This window comes from Erinaceus europaeus, chromosome 2 (assembly GCF_950295315.1).
Source record: "Erinaceus europaeus chromosome 2, mEriEur2.1, whole genome shotgun sequence".
In the NCBI taxonomy this organism is placed as follows: domain Eukaryota; kingdom Metazoa; phylum Chordata; class Mammalia; order Eulipotyphla; family Erinaceidae; genus Erinaceus; species Erinaceus europaeus.
This window is the reverse complement of record NC_080163.1, coordinates 173,333,443-173,344,390: the sequence shown is the minus strand read 5'-3', so window position 1 is coordinate 173,344,390 and position 10,948 is coordinate 173,333,443. Positions and strand designations below refer to the sequence as shown.

Genomic DNA, 10,948 nt, shown 5'->3' with positions numbered 1-10,948 from the left:
GTGCAATGCCAGGAATCAAACTCAGGACCAGAAGGCGGCTCAGGGGGTAAAGCACATGCTTTACGTAGCATGTGGCTGGGGGTCTGATCCTCCACACTGCAAGTGCACACCACAGGCAGGCAATGGGAGGGACTCCATGCATAGAGGAGCTGTGCTTTGCATGTCTCCCTCTCTTAAAGGATACAGAATGGAGACTGGCAGGGAGGCTTCTCAGCTGTCCCATGCAGGTGCAAGGTTCTGGGTGTGATTGATCCCCAGGCACAATATTTGAGAAAAATTTTTAAAAAGTCTTTGTATTACTTAAAAGATATACAGTTAAGAGAACAATATTACCATGATTTTTTTCAAAAAAGCCAATCTGCAGCCCTGGAGGCTGGCACAATGGTTGGAGTTTTGGACTCAAGCATGAGGTCCTGAATTCTACCACCAGCATCACATGTTACAGACTGATGCTACAGTGTTTTCTCTCTCTCTTTATCTCTCTCTCTCTCTTTCTCCTCCCTTTCTCCCTCACTAATTAATAAATCTTTTAAAAGAGCTCCAGCATAAGTAGAAACAGGGTTCAGACAGACCTAGGATCCCACACATGCAAACCAGTCCTCTTACCACTGAACCACCTCCCAGCTTGCATTAACTGGCTCTTTAAAAGATTTTAATTATTTATATGTGTACATATATTTTATAAACTTTTTTTGAAAAATATGGTACACTTCATGAATTTGTGTGTAATCCTTGAGCAGGGGCCATGCTAATCTTATCTGTATCATGCCAATTTCAGTATATGTACTACCAAAGCTAGGACTATATTATAATCTTATTTAAAAAGTGTTAAGATATGGAGACAGTTGGAGTCGGGTGGTGGCACAGCTGGTTAAGCGCACATGGCGCAAAGCTCAAGGACCGGAGGAAAGATCACGGTTCGTGGTTAGAGCTCCTGGCTCCCCACCTGCAGGGGAGTCCCTTTAAAGGTGGTGAAGCAGGTCTGCAGGTGTCTGTCTTTCTCTCCCCCTCTGTCTTCCCCTCCTCTCTCCATTTCTCTCTGTCCTATCCAACAACAATGACATTAATAACCACAACAATGTTAAGCAAGAAGGGAAACCAAAAGGAAAAACAAATAAAAATTTAAAAAGAGTGGATAAGAATAGAAAAGAAAAAAAAAAGAAAGGGAGACAATGAGACTTTGGTGACAACAACAAAAAAAATAAAATAACCTATTTATACTCTAGAATTGCAAAATGGCTAGGGCAGTGGATCTGTAGGCATTAAGTCCTGAATTCAATCCCCAGTATTGCATGTGCCATAGTCATGCTCTGCTTCTCTTTTTGGTATTAGTAAGTAACAATTTTTTTCTTTTTTTTAATTTCCTTTTTTTTTAAAACCACAGTTCCTGTCCGGTTCCTACCCAGCTCCAAGATTGGCTCCTGCCTGGCTCTGCCCAGCTCCTATTGCAGCTCCCACCTGCCAGTGCCCTGGCCGCCCTGTTGTGCGCAGGCGGACTGCAGTCCCCCCCAGGACTGTCCTCGCAGACACAAGAGCCCCAGGCGCCCCCCGCCCACCCCCCATGGCACAAGGAGCCCAGCCAGGCCCAGGCCTCCTGAAATGGGTAGGGGGTGGGGGGGCGCTGGGAGTGGCCTCCCTGGACCAGCAGTTTGCAAAGTGCCAGACCCTCAGCCCAGACCCAATCCACAGCCTGGCAAACGGCTCAACAGGGGTTCCAGCCAGCCAGCATGGGGCACAGTTCTGAAATGCATGTCTCTTCCGAGAGAGACAGAGGCAGAGAAATCACTCCAGTTCTAGAAGTGTGAGGAGACCCCCCCAACCTGGACCCACACCCCGCGCCCAGGCCTTCACCTTAGTCTGGGAACCTGGCACGCCATGTTGCCCCAGGCCAAACTCCAGGTTCAGGATTCCAAACAGCCTTCCCCCGAGGACCTCGTCAAGGGCCACACTGAGGAAGGACAGCGGGCACATTTCGGATGGGCGGGTGCGCGGAAAGTTCTCTGGGCCTGGCCACTCCCGAAGCCAAGGCAGGCTGGTGGGTTCCACCGGGGTCCCCTCCTGCCCAGGCGTTTGGGGTGGGCGGGAGGCAGTGCGCCTGGCCTCGAGCTGCCTGGGCGGGTCCTCACCCTCAGGGCGCTCGGAGCCCCAAGCATGGACATGCTGGGCGAGGCCCTGGGACCCCAGGATCCCTCTCCTGGCTGGAAGGAAAGGGAAGGCCGGCTGCCCAGACTCTCCGGTGGGGTCCCTGTGCTTGCGCTCCTAGAAGCCGAAAACAGCGGGATCTGGGGCACGCAGCCACCCTTCCAGGGTGTCCCTGTCTGGGGTGTGGGGTCTGGGGGCTCGCGCACACCTCCCCCGGGTGCGCCCCTGCCGGGGGTGCGCATGGCCCTTATCCGGGGACCGCCCTGCTCAAGGCCGCTGGGTCCTGGGGGTTGGGGGGGGGGCGCAGCCACATCTTCGGGCTGTGCCTGGCCCGGGGTATGGTGTCTGTCCAGTGGCGCTGGCGCCTCTGTGGCTGTACCCCGACTTCGCCCCTCCCCCCAACCAGCACCTTCCTGGGCGGGCACGACACCAGAGCCTTCCAGGACGGGTGGCACCTGGCACCGGGGGCCACTTACTTGGAATTGGAGGAATGGCAGTAGATGGCCCGAGCACGATGGACATGGCCGCTGCTGTCCAGCACAGCACCGTCGTGACTCCGCAGCAGTACTTCCACGCCGGGAGCCTCTGCACAGTCGTGGCCTGGCGCTCAAGTCGCGGACCCGGACACCAGCGCTGGGACCTATGGGTGCAACGCAACTCAACGCAATGCGGCGTGGGGGTGACGTTACGCGATGCAATGCGGTGTGGGGCTGACGTGACGTGTCGCAACGCAATGCGCGTGGGTGTGACGGGACGCGACGCTACACAAGGCGCGTGGGGGCGAAGGGGCCTCAGGGCGCGGGCCGCAGGGCTCCATGGCGCTGCGCTGGACGCAGCTGGGACAAAGAGAAGATGAGAAGAAGGGAAGACAGGGGGAGAGAAAGATAGACACCTGCAGACCTGCTTCACCTACTGTGAGGCCAGGCCCCTGCAGATGGGGAGCTGGGGGCTCGAACCAGGATCCTTAGGCTGTGCGACCTGCGCTAAACCCGCTGCGCTACCTCCGAACTCCCTTTTTGTTTAATGTTTTATTTATAAAAAGGAAACATTGAGTAAACCATAGGATAAGAGGGGTACAACTTCCAACAACGACGACAACAATAATAACTACAACAATAAATCAACAAGGGCAACAAAAGGGAATAAATAAATAAAATATTTTTTTTAAAAAAGAGGGGTACAACTCCACACAATTCCCACCACCAGAACTCTGTATCCCATCCCCTTCCCTGATAGCTTTCTTGTTTTTTAACCCTGGGAGTATGGACCCAAGGTCATTGTGGGATGCAGAAGACGGAAGGTCTGGCTTCTGCAATTGCTTCCCCGCTGAACATGGGCGGTGACTGGTTGATCCATACTCCCAGCCTGTCTCTCCCTTGTCCTAGTGGGCAAGGGCTCTGGGGAAGCAGAGCCCCAGGACACATTGGTGGTGTTGTCTGTCCAGGGAAGTCTGGTCAGCATTATGCTAGCATCTGGAACCTGGTGGTTGAAAAGAGTTAACATACAAAGCCGAACAAATTGTTGACCAATCATGGACCTAAGCTGGAATAGTACAGATAAAGTGTTGAGGGATTCTTAAGAAATTCTTTAATAATTTTAAAATAGGCACAGGTGGTGGTGATCTCAGTTGAGCATGCGCATAACCATGACTAAGAACCCAGGTTCAAGGCCCCAGTGCCTACCTGCTAGGGGGTGGGGTTAAGCTTGACAAGCAAGCAGAGCTGTAGGTGTTTCTCTCTCTCCATTATCTCCCTTCCTTGTATGAATTGCCTTGTTCTATCAAATCAAAATTTAATTGTAAATACAAATTCCTTAAAAATAATCTAAGCAAAGTCAGGAGGTAGCACAGTGGGTTAAGTACACCGGCTCTCAAACTGCAGAGGGTTTGCTTCACAGGCAGTGAAGCAGGTCTGCAGGTGTCTATCTTTCTCTCCCCCTCTCTGTTTTCTCCTCCTCTCTCCATTTCTCTCTGTCCTATCCAACTACAAGGACATCAATAAGAACAATAATAACTACAACAATAAAATAACAAGGGCAACAAAAGGGAAAATAAATATTTTAAAAATTAAAAAATATTTTTATTATCTTTATTTATTGGATAGTAACAGCAGAAATCAAAAGGGAAAGGGGAAGTAAAGAGGGAGAAGAGAGAGAGAGAGAGACCTGCAGCACTGATTCACCATTCACAAAGCTTTTCCTCTACAGGTGTGGTGGGGACTCAAATCCAAAATAAATTTTAAGAATCTAACTCAACTCCTTTTGTGTTGATGGTGTTAGGGTTTAGAGACAGACTTAAGTTTGAATGAAATCTAGAGACAGGATGTAAAGTTCAAAATCTCAGAGCCAGAAAAAGAAATAGGGCTTTGCCCAGACCCATCCCTGCTACCTGCATGATGAGACTGGCTGAAAGAAGAACAAAGCAGTAGTAATATAATATACCTTTGGAATATATATCCCTTGGAATATAATATCCCTTTGGAATATATATCCCTTTGGAATATAACATTTTTAAAATAGGCTTACTAGCTATCTTCAAAACAGAGACCCCAAATCTTCATCTGTAATATTCCAGCCTTTAGGTTCATGATTGGTCAACAATTTGTTTGGCTTTATATGTCAACTCTTTTTTTAGCCACCAGGTTTCAGATGCTACCAAGATGCCTACTGGACTTCCCTGGACAGAAGACTCCACCAATGTGTCCTGGAGCCCCACTTCCCCAGAGCTCTGCCCCACTAGGGAAAGAGAAAGACAGACTGAGAGTATGGATCCACCTGTAAACAACCATGTTCAGCATGGAAGCAGTTACAGAAGCCAGACCTTCTACCTCTGCACACCATAATGTCCCTGAGTCCATACTCCCAGAGGGTTAAAGAAAAGGAAAGCCATTGGGAGGGGATGGGATACTGAGTTCTGGTGGTGGGAATTATACCCCTCTTATCCTATGGCCTTGTCAATGTTTCCATTTTATAAATAAACCTTTAAAAAAGAATAGCATATATAGAGAGTTGTATGCAAAAAAAATCAGTGGAAACTTCTTTAAAAGCAAAAAAATGGGGGCAGGTGGTGGTGCACCTGGTTAAGTGCATACATCATAGTGCACAAGGACCTGGGTTCAAGCCCCTGGCCCCCTACCTGCAGGGGGAAAACTCACAAGTGGTGAAATATAGCTACAGGTGTCTCTATCTCTTTCCCTTTCTATATGCTCCTCCCTTATCAATTTCTCTGTTTATGTCTAATCAATCAGTCAATCCAGACATAGATAATTAAAAAAAAAGAGGCATCACATGCAGAAAAACTCCCCTCTCCCTCTAAGCTGAGGGGAGTCATTTGCAGAGTTTCTTCTGCCCTAAACAAAGTGCGCTGGGTGAAGATTTTGCCTCTTATTTTGTATTTCCTCTCACCTATAAAGGAATGCAAATGGGAGGGTGGGGTAGGTGGGGGTTCACTGGGTTTAGTGCACATAGTATAAAAGCACAAAGACCCATGCAAGGATCTTGGTTGGAGGCCCTGGCTCCTCACCTGCAGAAGGACACTTCACAAGCAGAGAAACAGGTCTCTATCCGTCTCTATATACCCCATCCCCTCTCAGTTTCTCTCTGTCTTAGCCAAAATAAATAAATAAATGAATCAATAAATATATGGCTGCCAGCACCAGTGGATTCATAGTGCTGGCCCTGAAACCTGGTGATAAGCCCAAAAGCAAAAAAAAAAAAAAAAAAAAAAAAGAAAGAAAGAAAGAAAGGAAAAATAAACAAAGAAAGAATAGCCAAGAGAAAAAAGGGGGGAGTCAGGCAGTGGTATACTTGGTTAAACACACAACAATGGAGAGGGACCTGGATTCAAGCCCCTGATCCTCACTGCAGGAGGAAAGCTTCAAAAGTGACTAAGCAGGGCTGCAAGTGTCTCTGTCTCTCCCTCCCTCTCTCTCCCCCTTCCATCACATCTCACGTTCTGGCTGTCTCTACCAATAAATAAAGATAGTTTAAAAAGAAAAGAAAATTAAAGAAAGGAAAAAGTTAAGCTACTAAAAACAGGCTTTCCAGAAGCAGTTTGTTTCCACTCATGTGCTCTGTAACAGGGGACCTCAAAAAAGAGCTTTCTTACTTCAAATGCCAATTTGATGTAGACTTCTGTCATGTAAATTAATTTTTCTATTATTATCTTTATTTAATGGATAGAAACAGCCATAAATTCAGATGGAAGGTAGGTGATAGGGAAAGAGACAGAGACACCTGCAACATGGCTTCACCACTCAAAAAGTTTTCCCCTTGCAGATGGGGGCCAGGGGCTTGAACTTGGATCCTTGTGCACTGTAACATGTGTGCTCAACCAGGTGTACCACAATAAGGACCCCAGGACTATTTAAAATAGTATCTTGCCAAAAAGCAGTTAGCAGTCACACTCCAAGGAGACTGTTTTAGCATCAGGAAACACTTGTAAACACCCCACACATACACACACACACACATGCACAGACAGGCTCCAGGGGGCAGAGGAAGCCAGTCTGACCTGGGAGTGAAGTGGGCAGGGCATACATGTGGCCCTGGATCCTTCCACCTCAGTGGGCCACCTCCCCTCCTCTTTCAACCTTCTCAGTTCAGACGACAGATTTGCAAGCAAGATAAAGGGACCAAGCCAAGAAGGAAAGGAAGATAATAGAATATTAACAAGGGTTGGGCTGTAGCGCAGTGGGTTAAGCACAGGTGGTGCAAAGCACAAGGATCAACCTAAGGATACCGGCTAGAGCCCCCAAATTTGATTCCTTAATAAACCAGGCCCCCAAATTCCTTAATAAACGAGGCCCCCAAATTTGATTCCTTAATAAACCAGGCCCCAAAATTTGATTCCTTAATAAATCAAAGATACAGTAAGCACATTCAGTAATATTACCTTAATATCATGGACTTCATATCCTACCCTGTGGTCAGTGACACTATTCTGGGTGAAATTGTAGGTCTGGATTCTTTCTGACTGGGTTCTTGTTCCAACCTGTGCAGAGATAGAAAGGAATTCACATTTTAATATAATTACTATCTTTACTACAATGGAAAAGGCACCGCAAATTCTTTTATAAGGATTTCTATTTCTGAATGTCAGGCACATACAATTGACAAAGAGCAAGAGTGGAAGGAATTTAATTGTTTAAGACTCTTGTTATCTCAGGTTTACTTATGGAGTAAGAGTGTTTCTTTTTCTTTTTTTTTTTCTTCCTGCACTACAAATCCACTGCTCCTGCAGGCCATCACCCCCCCCCCACCTTTTGTTGTTCTTTTTGTTTATCATTGTTGCTGGATAGGACAGAGAAATTGAGGGTGGGGGGGAGACAATGAGTGGGAGAGAAAGACAGACACCTGCAGACCTGCTTCACCACTTGTGAAGTGACATCCCTGCAGGTCGGGAGCTCAAAATGGGATCCCAACCCCTATCCTTGAGCTTTGTGCCATGTGTGCTTAGCCAGCTAGCTGCACTACCACCCAGCCCCCAAAAGTGCTTCTTCAGTAGTTCCAATTCCAATCAAAGCCAAATTATGAGTGGTCTGGGAGAAGGAGGCAGAGTGGATAAAGTACAGGATTCTCAGGCATGAGGTCCCAAGTTCAATCCCCAGTGCCACATATACCAGAGTAACGTGCTGATCCTCCCTACTCCTCTCTCTCTCATTAATGAATAAATAAGATCTTTAGGACAAAACAAAACTATCTCTGAAGATGGGTAGGTTGCACCATGGAAGAAATTAGAGCTTCTAAATTTTAGGTCCTGAGTCCAATCCCAATCACTGCATATGCTAGAGTGCTGCTTCTGTGCCCCTCAACCCCCTTCTGTAATTCATGAAATTCAAATAATTTAAAAACTCTATTTTACCCTCATCAGTCCGTTCTCCAGAAAGTTTACTAATGTGTTAACTCAAATTTCTTCCTCAAGCTATTTCTATTCAGGATTTGTATCATAACTGTCTAAAGAGAAAATTGGTTTAAAGGTCATTTTTATGAATTTTTTTATGGAAATTAAGATACTTTCAAGTTTTAAAATAAAACATATTATTACAAAATTTTATTACAACTCCTTGTGGGTTCAGAAATAAATAGCTCTGCCAAAACCATACTGCAAAGTGCAAGGACCAGCGGAAGGAACCTGGTTCTGGCCCCAGCTCCCCACCTGCATGAAAGTCACTTCACAAGCAGTGAAGCAGGTCTTCAGGTATCTGTCTTTCTCTCCCCCTCTGTCTTCCCCTGCTATTTCCGTTTCTCTCTGTCCTATCCAACAACAACAACATCAATAACTACAACAATGTTAAACAAGGGCAACTAAAAAGGAAAAATAAATTAATTCATTTAAAAACACCGTAATATTTTCTGAGAGAATCTAAGGTCGAGGGTCAGGAAAGGGTTTTTCCCCCACTTCATTTTTCTCTATTTCCTAGATTTTGAATTACATATGTATGTAGTTTTATTCAAATGTATAAGTTCTACTAAATTGTATGTATCATTTAAATAAGCAAAGTATACTCTTGTTCTCTTCAGATTGTATAAATCTTTTGCCTCTTAAGTAAGCAAAGTATCATAATATTTTAAATTATAAAAAAATAAAGGCTGCCACTGTCTGGGAGGTTGTGCAGTGGATAAAGCTTTGGGGTTCTTATGTGTGAGGTCTCAAGATTGATCTCTGGCATCAGATGTGTCAGAGTGATGCTGCGGTTCTCCTTCTTCCTCTCCCCTAATTCTCTCACTAATAAATAAATCTTTAAAAACTAAAGTAAAACCTGAATGTGGTTGAAAGAGAATTTTGGGGTTGGAAGCGCAAAATAGCCATGTTTTTGAGTTATTTGCAGTAAACCTTGTAGCATTTTTGGAAAAGTGGGCTGCATAACAGTAAGCATTATAATAACTGTCACAAGTCACTTTGATTTAGATATCTTAGTTTTCCCTACTTTTGGCCATTCCACTTTCCCTACCCTTATTTTAGCCTGCAGTAGTGTAACTGACAGCGCAAATAATATATTTATCCCTTGCCTGCGATGGTCTCAGATTGTAGAGGAGCATCAGTAGGTAGACTTGAAGCTAGGAATTCACATTTCCAAACCACTACTTCTTAGCATACCCCTTCTGGCACAGACACAGAGAGCCTAAACATTCAAGTTATTTCTGATCCTCCACACTCTAAGTGCACACCACAGGCAGGCAATGGGCGGGACTCAGTGCATAGAGGAGCAGTGCTTTGCATGTCTCTTAAAGGATACAGAATGGAGACTGGCAAGGAGGCTTCTCAGTTGTCCCATGCAGGTGCAAGGTTCTGGGTGGGATTGATCCCCCGGCACAATATTTGAGAAAAAATTTTAAAATGACTTTGTATTGCTTAAAAGATTAACAGTTAAGAGAACAATATTACCATGATTTTGTTCAAAAAAGCCAATCTGCAGCCCTGGAGGCTGGTACAGTGGTTGGAGTTTTGGACTCAAGCATGAGGTCCTGAATTCTACCTCCAGCATCACATGTTCCAGACTGATGCTATAGTGTTTTTCCTCTCTCTCTCTCTCTCTCTCTCTCCTCCCTTTCTCCCTCACTGATTAATCTTTTAAAAGAGCTTCAGCATATGTAGAACCAGAGTTCAGACAGACCTGGGATCCCACACATATAAATCTAGATCTCTTGCCACTGAACCACCTCCCAGGTTACATTAACTGGCTCTTAAAATGTTTATAATTATTTATATGTGTGTACATATATTTTATAATCTTTTTTTGAAAAAAATATGGTATGCCTCATGAATCTGTGTGTAATCCTTGAGCAGGGGCCATGCTAATCTTCTCTGTTATCATGCCAGTTTTAGTATATGTACTACCGAAGCTAGGACTATATTATAATCTTATTTAAAAAGTGTTAAGAGATGGAGACAGTTGGAGTCAGGCAGTGGCACAGTGGGTTAAGCGCACATGGCGCAAAGCTCATGGACCAGAGGCAAGATCGCGGTTCTAGCCCCTGGCTCCCCACCTGCCCGGGAGTCCCTTCACAGGTGGTGAAGCAGGTCTGCAGGTGTCTGTCTTTTTCTCCCCCTTCTGTCTCCCCCTCTTCTCTCCATTTCTCTCTGTCCTATCCAACAACAACATTAATCACCACACAATGTTAAGCAACAAGGGCAACAAAAAGGAAAAATAAATAAAAATAAAAAAGAGTGGAAAAGAATAGACAAGAAAAAAAAAAGAAAGGGAGACAATGAGACCTTGGTGACAACAACAACAACAAAAATAAAATAACCTATTTATACTTTAGAATTGCAGAATGGCTAGGGCAATGGCTCTGTACGAATTAAGTCCTGAATTCAATCCCCAGATTTGCATGTGCCATAGTCATGCTCTGCTTCTCTTTTTTTTGTATTAATAAGTAACATTTTTCCTTTTTTTAATTTCCTTTAAAAAAAAAAAAAAAAACCACGGTTCCTACCAGCTCCAAGATCGGCTCTTGCCTGGCTCTGTGGGGCTCCTAGTGCAGCTCCCACCTGCCAGCATCCTGGCTGCCCCATTGTGTGAGTAGGAAGACTGCAGTCTCCCAAGGACTGTCCCCACAGACACAAGAACCCCAGGCGACCCCTGCCCACCCCCCACCACACATGGAGCCCTGCCAATCCCAGGCCACCTGCATGAGGGGGGTTGGGGGTGGGTGTTGGCAGTGCCCTCCAGGACCAGCAGGTTGCAAAGTGCCAGACCCTCAGCCCAGACCCAGTCCACAGCCCGGGCCCAGGGCTCAACAAGGGTTGGAGGCAGCTGGCCTGGGGCACCCCTCTGAAATGCATGTCTCTTCCGAGAGAGACAGA

At 45.7% G+C, this 10,948-nt stretch overlaps 2 non-coding genes across 2 annotated transcripts; both read right to left on the bottom strand.

Annotated features, from left to right (window-relative positions):
- Positions 1–695: 695 nt before the first annotated feature.
- LOC132537240 (U6 spliceosomal RNA) lies at positions 696–802 on the bottom strand. Its single transcript, XR_009548701.1, has one exon. It is a non-coding gene; the product is annotated as a U6 spliceosomal RNA (small nuclear RNA).
- Positions 803–9,883: 9,081 nt separating this feature from the next.
- LOC132537256 (U6 spliceosomal RNA) lies at positions 9,884–9,991 on the bottom strand. The gene has a single exon (XR_009548717.1). It is a non-coding gene; the product is annotated as a U6 spliceosomal RNA (small nuclear RNA).
- Between the last annotated feature and the right edge of the window lie 957 nt (positions 9,992–10,948).